The following is a 13,746-nucleotide window of genomic DNA, read 5'->3' on the forward strand; positions in this document are numbered from 1 at the left end:
CTTGATTGGAGTTTTCCTAGATGCTCGGAGAATTGAATCACGATCGGTGTAACGTAGCATCTTCATAATGACCGTGCGAGGTCTGCCAGAGTTGTTGGGAGGGCCGATGCGATGAACTCTCATGATCTCCGGTTTAGTATCGCTCAACGAAGGGAACCATACAGGTAAAGATCCCGAGATGTATGTCGTAAGATTCATGGTTTCCACGTCTTCCGGGAGATTTATAATACGAACATTATCCCTGCGGCTCCGGTCCTCCAAATCAGCGATCTTTTCCTCCAAGGTCGTCACTCTGGCGGCAGATTTGTCGTAGTTTTTCTCCACTTTGCCGACCCGGCTGTTCAGACTGGAATATCGATCGCGCAGTTCTCTAACCCCATTAGAGCAGCTGGAAAGCTCCGACTGGATATTATCTAGCCTGTCTTGCAACGTTTTGAACTGCGCTTCAATAAACTGCTGCTATTTCTCCATAGCAGAGGCAATCATGGCGGCGAGCGAATCTTCCACCTTTTCTGCCTCATGCACTTGATCGCGCATCTGAACTCTTCATATATAGTCTAACAGGATAGATCAAAAACCAAATATAATAAATAAAAAGAAGAACATGAGATATAAATCTAAAAGACGCTCCTTAATTTTTGAAATGACACCTGACCATGATGAAATAGTCCTCTGAGAAGCTCCATGTAATCTTGCCACTGAGAGCTCCATGTTCGCAATGTCCAAGAAAGAATGCATCCAGTGAGTCCACGCTAGAGAATGCGGGGGTTTCCAGCGCAAGGCAAGCATTTTCTTAGCGGCAGTAAGTCCACAAAAAAGTGACTTTTTCTGAGTTAAAGAGAGAGTATAAGAGGAGTCATCATTTAGAAGCAAGAGTCTCGGACAGCATGATATCTCCAACTCCAAAATGTCCTTCAACGTAATAGAAACCTGTCTCCAAAACTCATTAACTTCAGTGCAATCCCAAAACATATGCATATATGTCCCTATGCACCCACTAGAGCACAAGTCACATTTAGGGGAGGTGGAAAGCTTCATTAAATGACGCTTCCTGGGAGTGAGATACATCCTCTGAACCATCTTGAAATGAATCAATTGATGATTAGGATTTTTAGAAACATGTTTGAGGTTAGCCCATATTGAGTCCCAACATATTTCAATACTGTCCTCTGAATCAGTCCCATAAATATCTCTGAGCCAAACGTCTATCACCGGTAACCTTTTATAAGAAGCTTCCAAAAACAACAGGTACAGTGAAGAAACCATCCCCCTTGTGATTCCAAATGAAGTAAGCAACTTATGTAGGGTAAGACTAGGAATACTAGAACCCCAAGGAACCCCATATGCACGCATGGCAGATCTCAGGCGCAGATAAAAGAAAAATGAAGTGCCTGGTAAATTATATTCTGTACGTAGATCATTAAACATGCGCAAACCATTGTCCCTCCAAACATCAGCCAAAACATTAATCCCTCTATCACTCCAATCTGGGAAAACAAAAGGCTGATTGTCCGATAGAAGACTATGATTACGAAATAATGGAGAATGAGAATGCCATTTATGGTCATCACGAGAGAAATTTGAAGCCACCCGCCAGGTAGAAAGAAGATAAGCTATTATTGGGCCGAAATGCTGCTTCGCACTTTTTAACGAAATGTTGCAATAAATCAAATCCTGTAGTCTATAAGGTAAGGCCAGATTAAATTCAATCGGTTGCCAAGATACAGTAGAGCCAGGATTCAACCAGACTGTAAGAGGACGTAATGTAAAAGCCCAATGATAAAGCCTAAAGTCCGGTAAAGCAAGACCGCCGGTATCCTTGCAACGTTGCAGTGTTGAATACTTTATACGGGGGGACTTGCCGTTCCATATGAATTTAGAAACTAGTTTTTGCAGTTTAGACCAGAAATCTAAGGGTGGTGACAAAGGTATCATAGCAGAGAAAAAATTTATGCGAGGCAAGATGTCCATTTTGATGACAGAAATTCGAGCTTCTAAAGATAGTGGAAGTGATGACCAACGAGTCAGGTCCATCTCCACACGATTATATATGCCCTGGAAATTTTTCAGAGCTGTTGTGTGTAGAGATGAAAATATGTCCACACCCAAATATCTAAAGTTGGTTACTATCGGTATAAAAGACGGTAAAACATAATTAGAGGATGAATTATTTAAATGCATCAATGAAGATTTGCTCCAATTAATCTTATATCCAGAAAATTGGCTAAAATTTTTAAATACTGACAAAATATGATGAATAGACTCAGCTGTATCACTAACATATAAAAGAATGTCATCTGCATATAACGAAATTCTATGAGAAGTGTTACTAAAACTTATAGGACTAACCGAGGAATGCTGACGAATTTTCTGTGCAAGAGGCTCAAGAGAGAGTGCAAACAAGAGTGGTGAGAGAGGGCATCCCTGACGAGTCCCACGTAATATAGAAAACTTTGGAGAGGTGATGCCCCCTGTCATAACCACAGCGGAAGGATTGGCATATAATACTTTAATCATATTAATATAATTTCTGCCTAGACCAAGGCGCTCCAAAACTGACCAAAGGTAATGCCATTCAAGCCGGTCAAAGGCTTTCTCAGCATCCAAGGACAAAGTTGCGCACGGTATATCCATACCACTGGACACGTGTATAATATGCAATAACCGGCGAACGTTATCGGCTGCAAGACGAGATTTAATGAAACCAGTCTGGTCATTATGCACCAATTTAGTCATAAGTGAGTCTAAGTAGGAGGCCAAAACTTTGGCGAACAGTTTCACATCACAGTTTAACAGAGACAAAGGTCTATAATTTCCGCACTGAGTCAAATCTTTATTAGGTTTTGGTAACAGAGTAATAATGGCCATATTTGCACTATTATTAAATGAACCCACCTGAATAGAATAAAGAATCATATTCAACAAAGGCTGTCCCAGCTCCTCCCAGAAAGAAAGGTATAGTTCAGGCGGGATTCCATCCCAACCAGGAGACTTACCCCTCTTCATATGATGATATCAAAGATGCAGCCTCTGCTTCAGAGAGAGATGTAAGAGTCAAATCTTGAAAGAAGTTATCACATAGAGTCTCACTGAAAACCAAATCCGGCCTATATATGTTTTGATAGAAATCTTTAAACTCTTGATTAATACCTTTGGGTTCACTTATCAAACCACTAGAAGATTGAATTGCCATAATATTTGAATATTTTTCACCATTCCTTAATCTAAGAGCTAAAAGGTTACTTGGCTTAGCGCCCATTGAAATAATAAGTTCTTCTAACTTTGTGCATTATAAACTCAGCTCTATGCCGTAACCGTGATGTAAGTTCCGTACGCATCATCTTTATTTCTTTCTGAACATCCTCAGTGTGACAAATTTGCTGAAGATTCTCCAGCCTATTTATTTTTGTCTCGAGAGTGCCTATTTCCTTCAATCTAGATTTATTTAATTGGGAAGCAAAAGAGATAGAAAACGACCGTATGCAACCCTTAATAGCGTCCCAGAGAAAGCGGGGATCATCCACCGAACCAGTATTTATATCTATAAACCATCTCAACTCCTTTTTGAGCATTGCACAGAAATCTTTATTTTGTAGTAGTGTGGTATTAAAACGCCAACGAGATGCTCTAGTAGGGGCAGACACAAAAGAAATTTTAGCTGAAACCACATTATGATCAGATAAAGGGCATGACTTTATATCAACACTGTGTACTACTGAGTATGCAGCATGAGATATAAGTATATAATCCAATCTAGAATAGCTCTTATGTCTGGCCGAGTAAAAGGTGTACTGTCTTTTTGTAGGATAAAAAGTGCGGTATATATCAATTAGACTAAGATCAGACATAAATTTACATAATTCAATAGATGATAAAGACGACCCTGAATAATTCTGCACACAAGAACGATCAAGAGAGACATCAACTACCGCGTTCATATCTGCACCGATGATAAGAAAACAATCTTGAATGCGCAGTAATGTTGTAGTGAGTGCAGAGAAAAAATTGCGGTCAAAATGAGGAGGAGCATAAATTGAAATAAATGCAAAATTCTTACCCGCGATAACTGTTTTAATGTATGACACTCTACCTTCTTCACAGCTATATCTTTCTAGAATATTAAACGAAAGCTTGCGTTTTAACACGACCAGAGTACCCCTCGATTTACTATCCAGTGAAGATGAGGCAGCTACAAAATAAAATTTGTTAGAAAACCTCTGAACATCTGATTTTCTTAGATGTGATTCTTGGATAAATGCCAAATCAACCTGCTGCCTATGCAAAGTCCAGACATGCAGTACGTTTAATGGGGCCATTCAGCCCATTTACGTTCCAGGTAACTATGTAAAGCGTTTCTGTAACCATAAATGAGCTATAAAATAACTTAAAGAGTTCAAGATAACAATTAACTGGGCATAGACTAATGGAGAGAATGCATCACAGCCATATATACTCTTTAAAGGGAGAAATACCCACCCACCCTGGTCGCCACAACCCACAAGAACACCCGATTTTCCCAAACACAAAAAACAACCCCCTAACAGAGCATCCACTAAAAAGGAAAAATAATAATACAAAGAAAAGGAAAAAAAAAAGAAGAAAAAAAAAAGAAAAATCGAGTGAAACATTAACCACCTTATGAACAACGTGACCCCGAGAAAGGCGGCAGACACAATGTCCCCGCCCCCCACCCACTATTACATGTTAATGAACGAAATTTACAAATGTGCTTATCCTAAAGGACAGATTGAGACCTTCAGTTTACGTTGGACTATCAATCTGAAAGAGCAAACAAATGCAGAAAGAGAGGGAGGAAAACCTCTAGGGTAGTATAAAGTTATAACACTTTACGCTTTCTCATTCTCCTGCGCGGCCAAACCATTCAGAAAGTCCTCAACCTCCAAAGGGGACTTGAAAATGTGCTGAGTCGAACCTCGCATTAACTTCAGCTGTGCGGGGTACATCAAAAAGGTCTGAAAGCCCATTTTCTGAGACTTGTTGGTTACCTCCATGAAGGAACGGCGCCGGTTCACAGTAAACGCACTATAGTCCGCGGCAAATCTGACGTCTTTCCCATCCACCTTGATTGGAGTTTTCCTAGATGCTCGGAGAATTGAATCACGATCGGTGTAACGTAGCATCTTCATAATGACCGTGCGAGGTCTGCCAGAGTTGTTGGGAGGGCCGATGCGATGAACTCTCATGATCTCCGGTTTAGTATCGCTCAACGAAGGGAACCATACAGGTAAAGATCCCGAGATGTATGTCGTAAGATTCATGGTTTCCACGTCTTCCGGGAGATTTATAATACGAACATTATCCCTGCGGCTCCGGTCCTCCAAATCAGCGATCTTTTCCTCCAAGGTCGTCACTCTGGCGGCAGATTTGTCGTAGTTTTTCTCCACTTTGCCGACCCGGCTGTTCAGACTGGAATATCGATCGCGCAGTTCTCTAACCCCATTAGAGCAGCTGGAAAGCTCCGACTGGATATTATCTAGCCTGTCTTGCAACGTTTTGAACTGCGCTTCAATAAACTGCTGCTATTTCTCCATAGCAGAGGCAATCATGGCGGCGAGCGAATCTTCCACCTTTTCTGCCTCATGCACTTGATCGCGCTGAGCTTGCTTGCTGGCCGATTTTCCTTGACGAGAAGTCATACTGTCGGTGCCCAAAGTCAAAACATAAAACAAAGTGTCGAGCAATTAACGAAAAAACGTAAATATATGAATGAAAATGGGTAGGGTTTGCGGAGTCCGAACACTATGCTGCCATCATGCTCACAGGTCACGTGCTACCGGTCAAGCCACTTTTGAACCAGAAACAGCGGCAGAAGCGCCTGACCTGGGCTACAGAGAAGCAGCACTGGACTGTTGCTCAGTTTTGCATGTCATTCGGAAATCAAGGTGCCAGAGTCTGGAGGAAGACTGGGGAGAAGGAAATGCCAAAATGCCTGAAGTCCAGTGTCAAGTACCCACAGTCAGTGATGGTCTGGGGTGCCATGTCAGCTGCTGGTGTTGGTGCACTGTGTTTTATCAAGGGCAGGGTCAATGCAGCTAGCTATCAGGAGATTTTGGAGCACTTCATGCTTCCATCTGCTGAAAAGCTTTATGGGGATGAAGATTTCATTTCTCGATCAGCACGACCTGGCACCTGCTCATAGTGCCAAAACCACTGGTAAATGGTTTACTGACCATGGTATTACTGTGCTCAATTGGCCTGCCAGCTCTCCTGACCTGAACCCCATAGAGAATCTGTGGGATATTGTGAAGAGAAAGTTGAGAGACGCAAGACCCAACACTCTGGATGAGCTTAAGGCCGCTATCGAAGCATCCTGGGCCTCCATAACACCTCAGCAGTGCCACAGGCTGATTGCCTCCATGCCACGCCGCATTGAAGCAGTCATTTCTGCAAAAGGATTCCCGACCAAGTATTGACTATTGAGTGCATAACCAGTGGCGGATCTAGAAAATTTTATATGGGGGGGCAAAGGGGTGGCAAGAGGTCTTGGCAGGGTGGCAGGGGTAGACGGTACATGGGAATCCCTATATGTGAATTGCTTTAACAAAACAAACACAAAAACACTTTTAATCATTATTAAATGATTAACGTTATTGTTTAATCATGCCCTTACACACTACAAAGGTTTTTAGGAATGATTTATTAACAAATCCCTCTGAAAATATCTTCAGAATACTGCTAAGTGTATAACTGGAAAGTTTGGTGTACATAGGTGCTACACAGGCTGAGATGTTTGTACTGGAGAATGACAAAAAAATAATTTTGAGAAAACAGCATTTAAAGATTTGTAATGTAAAAATTCATACTTTTTTTAGTGGAAACAACTATTTACAGACACAATATCTTACCAAATCATTAGCAACAACAATACAAACCACCTAAATCACAGCATTTATGGCCTTCAACTGAACAGAAAAACAGTCAAAAACGCATATCTAAATGTCAGAGCACGTCACGTGATGCATCTGAACGAATCACGTTATCAGAAATTGACATCAGCCAATGAGATTTCGGTTTTAGAGTTAAATGCCCATTGTACTTTCACGATTGGTTGCTGATTAAAAGGAAATGACCATATTTGGATACGACAACAATGTACAGGAGAGAGAGCTTTCCAACAGAGATGTATGTGATGACATTGACATGCAGCGATCGCGGAGCAACATGTTGATTTAGAATAGTGGTTCTCAACGGGGGCGGTACCGCCCCCCAGGGGGCGTTCAGAGAACAACGGGGGGCGTTAGACGCAAGAGTCTTGAAAGGGGGGCGTTCAGGTGTTAATGGGGGGCGTTCACGAGTAACGGAAATTTGTGTTCATTTACTGTGATTCATTTTAAGCATTTAGTAATTTATTTGTAATAAACACTTTAAGTGGGCTATTAAAAAAGTGTTAGGACCATATATGTTAAATTATGTTGTAAAACATATGCGTAGATTGTGATGTCATATTGTGTGTGCGCGCACGCCTATGGTGCGCGTGAAAGAAAACGTCAGCAGCGCTCAAATAAAAAAAAGAAAATCATTCGTCCGCGGCCGTTCTAGCCTACTCCTGACCGCAAGTCCACCGTCAGTATACTAGCAGGTTTTTTGTGTTCATTTCTATTGCATTACGATTGAAAGCAGTATCAATAATGTCAAAAATATAATGTGCAGTCAAGTTCGGGTGTGAATGCTGTTTAAATGAGTGTTCTCACCGACACGCTTGTTGTGATTCTTCTTCCAGTTTAATGTACATGTAGCCTAAGCTATGTATCGTTACTTTTGCAACGACTATATTATTTTTCCAGTTATAGACCAGCGCTCTGACTAGAATCCAGCGCTGGCTAGAATCTGCATTCACGCGCTCAAACATGTGTTTCGCGCTGACAACAATCCAGCGCTGGCTAGAGTCACGCAGCGGAGGAATGGAAAGTTGACATGCCATTAAAAAGTATTGACTTAAGTATTGAAACACTTCTATTTTTTCAAATATTTTCAATAAATCATGTTCCCATTTACTCCGGCGACGAATTTCAAAATTAAACTAAATTCTATTTATAAGGTAAAACTTTAAATTTTTTAGGCATTAACTAATTCCAATGCCTAATGCCAAAATGTTTTCTTTGTTCACCAAGTAATTTACTGGTCAGGCATTATTGTTAACTCAATTTGAAAATGACAATTTGATGGATAATTTTTATATTATATTAATATTTAAATATATTCTGCAATCACATTTTGGTAATGTAGGCTATTCATTCCGCCATCACATCTGAGAGCGAAACGCTGCTTGGGTAACGTTAGTTTCAAGATATAAAAACAATTAATAATACAATAATAATTGAATTGTTCGTGTGTTTATTCTTGTTAGAAGATTTTTCTTTTTACTGATTATGAAAACAAATTAATCACGACAAACCAAATTAATTGTAATTGTATTAATTATACCTGATACCAAGGTATTTTAGGCCTACAATTTTAACATAATTTTTCAGGAAAAATCATGATTGTATATTTATTTTTAAGTAAGGTTAATGTAAGCAGCTTCTTGCAATACTCTCCTAAATGCTAATAAAACCTACGTGCAAACATTACCGCTTTAATGACTGTCCTTTATTTTTCAGTGCATTTGTTTTATAATATATGGCTATTTATGTCATGGGATTAATATAATATAACTATTATTATGTAGTAGTGTAATGTAGACAAACACAACTAAAAGAGGTTTGAATTTTTCTTTGTTTAATTTGCACACTGAATATGGGTTGGAGCTTTTAATTTTGAACTCTCAAAGTGCACCAGATTGATGCATTTAACATTAAAATGCACACATTTTTCTTACGGGGGGCTTGCCCCCCGAACCCCCCTAGAAGGCCCGAGGTTCACCCACCACAGATTTACCAAAAATCCTGTGAGAAACACTGCTATTGCTATTCAATGCAGTTTATAGCTTGTTTTTTGGATTAATCGCTGTGGAGTATAGTTCGATTGTATTAATAAATGACAATTTTGTACTTATTTCATCTGTTACTCGTTCCTGCTCGCTCATTAGTTTGGGGGTGGGGGGCGGTCGGGGACCTGGATATTGGATAGGGGGCGCTGGCCCAAAAAAGGTTGAGAACCACTGATTTAGAACGACAACTTCTGTTGAATTTAGGAGAATACTGACGCAAATAGACAAAGTGTAGTAAAATAAAGTCCTAAATGTGTTTTTTTGGAAAAAAAATTTCACCACAAGTCTGAAAGAAGACATGTTATTGAAGACAAATAGCCCAAAATCTTCAAATTAACCAGTGAAAAAAACCCCGATGTTTTTGTGTCTCGCCTTAAGCTGTTCTTGTCTTTACTAAAATCAAAATTAGGCTAATCAAAGGGAAGAGTGCTCTTACAAATCACGAGGCAGCGAATTGACCGCTGATTTTGGCTAACGTAATAGACGCGCTGTTTTTGCTGATGCTGAATCGTCTTTAGTATACAATACATTCATTACAAATGTAACTTTAAGTTAAACGTGTGTGTTTAAACTACACCTGGGGAAACTCACTTCACCTTCAGAGGCTCTGGGGAAGCTCACTCTCTCCAGTCGGGTTGCAGGGCCACCTCACCGCAGCAGACTCGCTGTGTGTGTGTGTGTGTGTGTGAGCCGCCAACGCCGCTCTGCACGTTTGAATCAGGGACGCAGGGGGGAGGGGCTAATAATATATTTAAAATTAAAAATTAAATTGTTCACTTTTGGTAAATGTATTGTTTAGTTCACTGTTTTGAGAAGCTTGTGGACATAGTGGCAGGTTGTTTTTACAAGTACAGTTTTTGGATCATCAAAGTTAGGGGGGCAGCAGGGGGGGCAAGGCTCTAGAGAGGGGGGGTATTAAAAACACTTCTTTTATTGGTCGGATGAAATATGCTAATTTTTTGAGACAGGAATTTTGGGTTTTCATAAGCTGTATGCCAAAATCATCAGTATTAAAACAATAAAAGACCTGAAATATTTCAGTTGGTGTGCAATGAATCTAAAATATATGAAAGTTTAATTTTTATCATTACATTATGGAAAATAATGAACTTTATCACAATATGCTAATTTTTTGAGAAGGACCTGTATATTTGTGTCTTATATATGAAGATTTCAGATGCAAAAGCTTCTAAAGGCCATCTGAAATTTTCTTCTAGGATGAAATTTTTTATCAAGCTCGTATATTTAAGTTCAGTAATTTCACTTAAATGACAATTAATATTTTATTTTCATTGTCATTTAAGTGAAATTACTGAACTTAAATATACAAGCTTGATAAAAATGATCATCCTGGAAGAAAATTTCAGATGGCACTTAGAGGCTTTTGCATCTGAAATCTTCACATATATATATATATATATATATATATATATATATATATATATATATATATATATATACACACACATACATATGTGTGTTTTTTTTAGTCAATCCATTGATGTGCATTAGGCAAATTGAATAATCACCTCTATTATTTTAGGCTATGTTTTAGTCATCACAAAATAATTATGAGAGGTTAAGCTATTACACAGCCTACATTTCTAACATGTAAATTATTGAAGCCAATCGTTCCTTTTCCCCAAGCTGTTTAGCTGTAGTACAGTATGCATAGGCTTAATCCTAAACTATACAGTGGCCCCACTTTTAACTCTCTCTTTATCTTACCCTCATTGTAGATGGATACAAGGAAGACAAAATGTAGAAGTGCAGTGTGGGAGTACTACACTCAACCAACACCAGGGCAGGCAGTGTGCAATACATGTAAAGATGTTGTCAGTATGGGTGGTACAATGGCAAAAAGTGCCAATACTTTAAAACCTGTGGTCCCATCTTAGGATTCATCACAATGACTTGTATAATAAATCTGCACAAACAAACAAACCTGAGCAGGGGGCAACATCCACATGTCAGCCTACAATACATGACATATTTCAAAAACAAACAAAAAAAATGGACAAATCTGGATGACAAATCAAAACAAATGGACAAACTGATCACAGAAATGATCATTTCTGACAACCAACCATTCACAATGGTCTCTGATGCTGGCTTTAAACGACTCATGGATGTGGCAGAACCACGATATGCACTAAAAAGTGAGAAGTATTACCGCACTGAGAAGCTGCCAGAAATCTATGAAAGGGTCGTAAGCAAGATAAAAACCCTAATCCAGCCAGAGAAGGCTGGATTCTCACTCTCCTTTACAACGGATTGCTGGTCAGGATCAACAGAGTCAATGATGAGCCTAACATGCCATTTCATTGACAATGAATGGAACAGAAGGCAGGTTGTTTTAAATACAAAAGTAATGCACGGATCCCATACTGGGGAATACATCAAAGACACATTCCTGCACATGCTGGAGGAATGGGAAATTACCAAAGAGCGTGTAGCTCTGGTCCTGCGTGACAATGGCGCAAACATGGTGAAGGGTTTGAGACTCGCCGATATCCCAGACCTTAGCTGCACAGCACATACGTTGCAGCTGGTGGTGAATGATGGTTTGGCCAGCCAAAGAGCTGTGATAGATGTGATTGCCATGCTAAAGAAATGTGTCACTCACTTCCAACATTCCATCTTGGCCAAGCAGCGTCTGAGAAACATCCAAAGGGACCTTGGGCTACCAGAGCACAACTTAATCCAGGCAGTCCCAACAAGGTGGAATTCAACACTCCACATGCTGCAAAGGGCATTGGAACAAAAGCGTGCTCTTAACATTTACTCTGGGGAACACGGCGGTTTTACATGTCCAGCTGCTCACCAGTGGGACATTGTGTCCAATTTGGTTGAAACACTCATCCCCATTAAGGAAGTGACACTAGAGGTGAGCTACAATGAATCATCTGCGTCCAGCATCATTCCCTGTGTGACAGTGCTCAAGATGCTACTTGAAGATATAGGGCCATCAACACAGGGCATCAGAACGCTCAGGGAGGTAATGAGGGAGAACCTAATCAAACGATTCGCCAAACTTGAAGACTCAAAAAATGTGGTTATAGCATGTCTTTTGGATCCACGTTTCAAGAGTCATGCATTCTCCTCTGCCTCTACACTAAACAAGGCCAAAGCATGGCTTAAAGATGATGTAGAAGGTGCTCTTCAAGAGCAGGCTGAAACAGAGAGAGCCAATCAAGAGCAGCAGGCTGATGGAGAGGAGCCTGCTGCAGAAGACCAAGCCTCTAAAAGGCAAAGGAGAGAAGAGACACCCTGCCATAGCCAAATAGACAAGATCTTCAGTTCTCTTCTTTGCCCCCATACTGGTGATGTGTCAGCCAAGGACAGCATTGAAGATGAGTTACATCAGTACCTCAAAGAGCCAGTGATTGACCGGCGTAAGGGGGATCCACTCCAGTGGTGGAGACAGAATAAAGGGCGCTTCAAGCTACTTGCCAAAGAAGCAAGAAGATTTCTTTGCTCACCACCCTCATCAGTCCCTAGTGAGCGTGTCTTCAGTGAAGTGTCTGCAATTTATGACAAAAGAAGAAGGAAACTAACTGGAGAGCATGCCGAGCAGCTCTGCTTCCTGCACCACAACCTGGTGCTACTGGATTGGGACTACTAATTGTTACCCATTTTAATTTACATTATAAAACTTCAGGGAGCTATTACATTTATTTTCCATTATTTGTTCATTTGTTGCTTGTTGTTGTTTAAATTGACTTCTTTTAAGTTTTACAAAATGTTGTACAGAATGGATGCTTCCTGCACTTTTTATGTTGTTGTTATTATTATTAATATTAATATTCTTATTATTAACAGTTCTCAGAATTAAATATATGGTTAAAATAATTTAAAGAGAGTCTTTATCTGAGGCCTTTTTATTCTTAATTTTTGACATTAATTTTAATTTTTACACTAGACATATATCGGTTCAAAATATCGGTTATCGGTCTACTTGATCTGTAATAATCGGTATCGATCCTGAAAAACGCATATCGCTCGACCCCTAGCGGAGAGATTGTGAGATTGTGGTTAGGTCACGTGAAGTTGAACTACGAGGAAGGAGCAACCTCAGCAGCAGGAGGGATGTAGAGGTCAGTAAGCTGGGCTGAGTTGAGTGGGGGACGGAGGGGGGTGACTCTGGGACGCCAGAGTCACTGTCGAGCCCTCTTGAGGTGTCGTGGGCTAGTCGACGAAACACTGAGGACGGAAGGTGCCCACTTGAAGACCCTAGAGATGTCCCCTACTCGGCCCAAACCAGACGGTTGTGGTGCTGGTCCACTGGGGAGACCACACTGTAGTTGCAGCCGTTGTGTGTGCTGACGCGCCAAGTACACTGCAGCCGTTAACGCCGGACAGAAGGAGATTCACATCACCATATGGAAAGAAGCGTAAATGGATGGAGAGATGGAGAGAGAGAACCATAGGTTACTGTAAAGCTCCGTCTTAGTTTGTGCTTATCTTGGCCAAAGCCGAGTACAAATCAGCATGAGGTTTAACATCTACTCTCGTGTAATGGAAATCATCAATGCATCACCTCTAAACAGCGAGACTAAAAACAAGTTGTTTGTAATATGAATGATATTTGATAGACTATTGTTGCTATTGTTTCACAAATGCCTCCTATATGTACAATGAAAATTATTAAACTACACAAAGAAACAAAACATTCTTTCATAAATCATAGCGTTTTATGGCAAAACAGTTTTCTGAATTATTATTTTTGTTCCATCTGTCTGAGATGACCATTGTTGGCATCCGTCTGGAATATGCGTCAAGGAGTCTCTGTGGTT

The 13,746-nt window shown here is 40.3% G+C and overlaps 2 protein-coding genes and 1 pseudogene across 2 annotated transcripts in view; all 3 read left to right on the plus strand.

Annotated features, from left to right (window-relative positions):
• LOC130073045 (gastrula zinc finger protein XlCGF7.1-like) overlaps positions 1-13,746 on the plus strand; it is a 471,752-nt gene that overhangs the window by 387,119 nt on the left and 70,887 nt on the right. The gene's annotated exons all lie outside the window — the stretch shown is intronic.
• Positions 1-13,746, plus strand: part of LOC130073075 (gastrula zinc finger protein XlCGF7.1-like) — a 161,818-nt gene that overhangs the window by 108,883 nt on the left and 39,189 nt on the right. The gene's annotated exons all lie outside the window — the stretch shown is intronic.
• LOC130073117 (zinc finger BED domain-containing protein 4-like) lies at positions 10,570-12,575 on the plus strand (annotated as a pseudogene).

The sequence above is a fragment of the Rhinichthys klamathensis genome, unplaced genomic scaffold (assembly GCF_029890125.1).
Source record: "Rhinichthys klamathensis goyatoka isolate OS25496 unplaced genomic scaffold, OSU_Roscu_1.1 h1tg000523l_1, whole genome shotgun sequence".
In the NCBI taxonomy this organism is placed as follows: domain Eukaryota; kingdom Metazoa; phylum Chordata; class Actinopteri; order Cypriniformes; family Leuciscidae; genus Rhinichthys; species Rhinichthys klamathensis.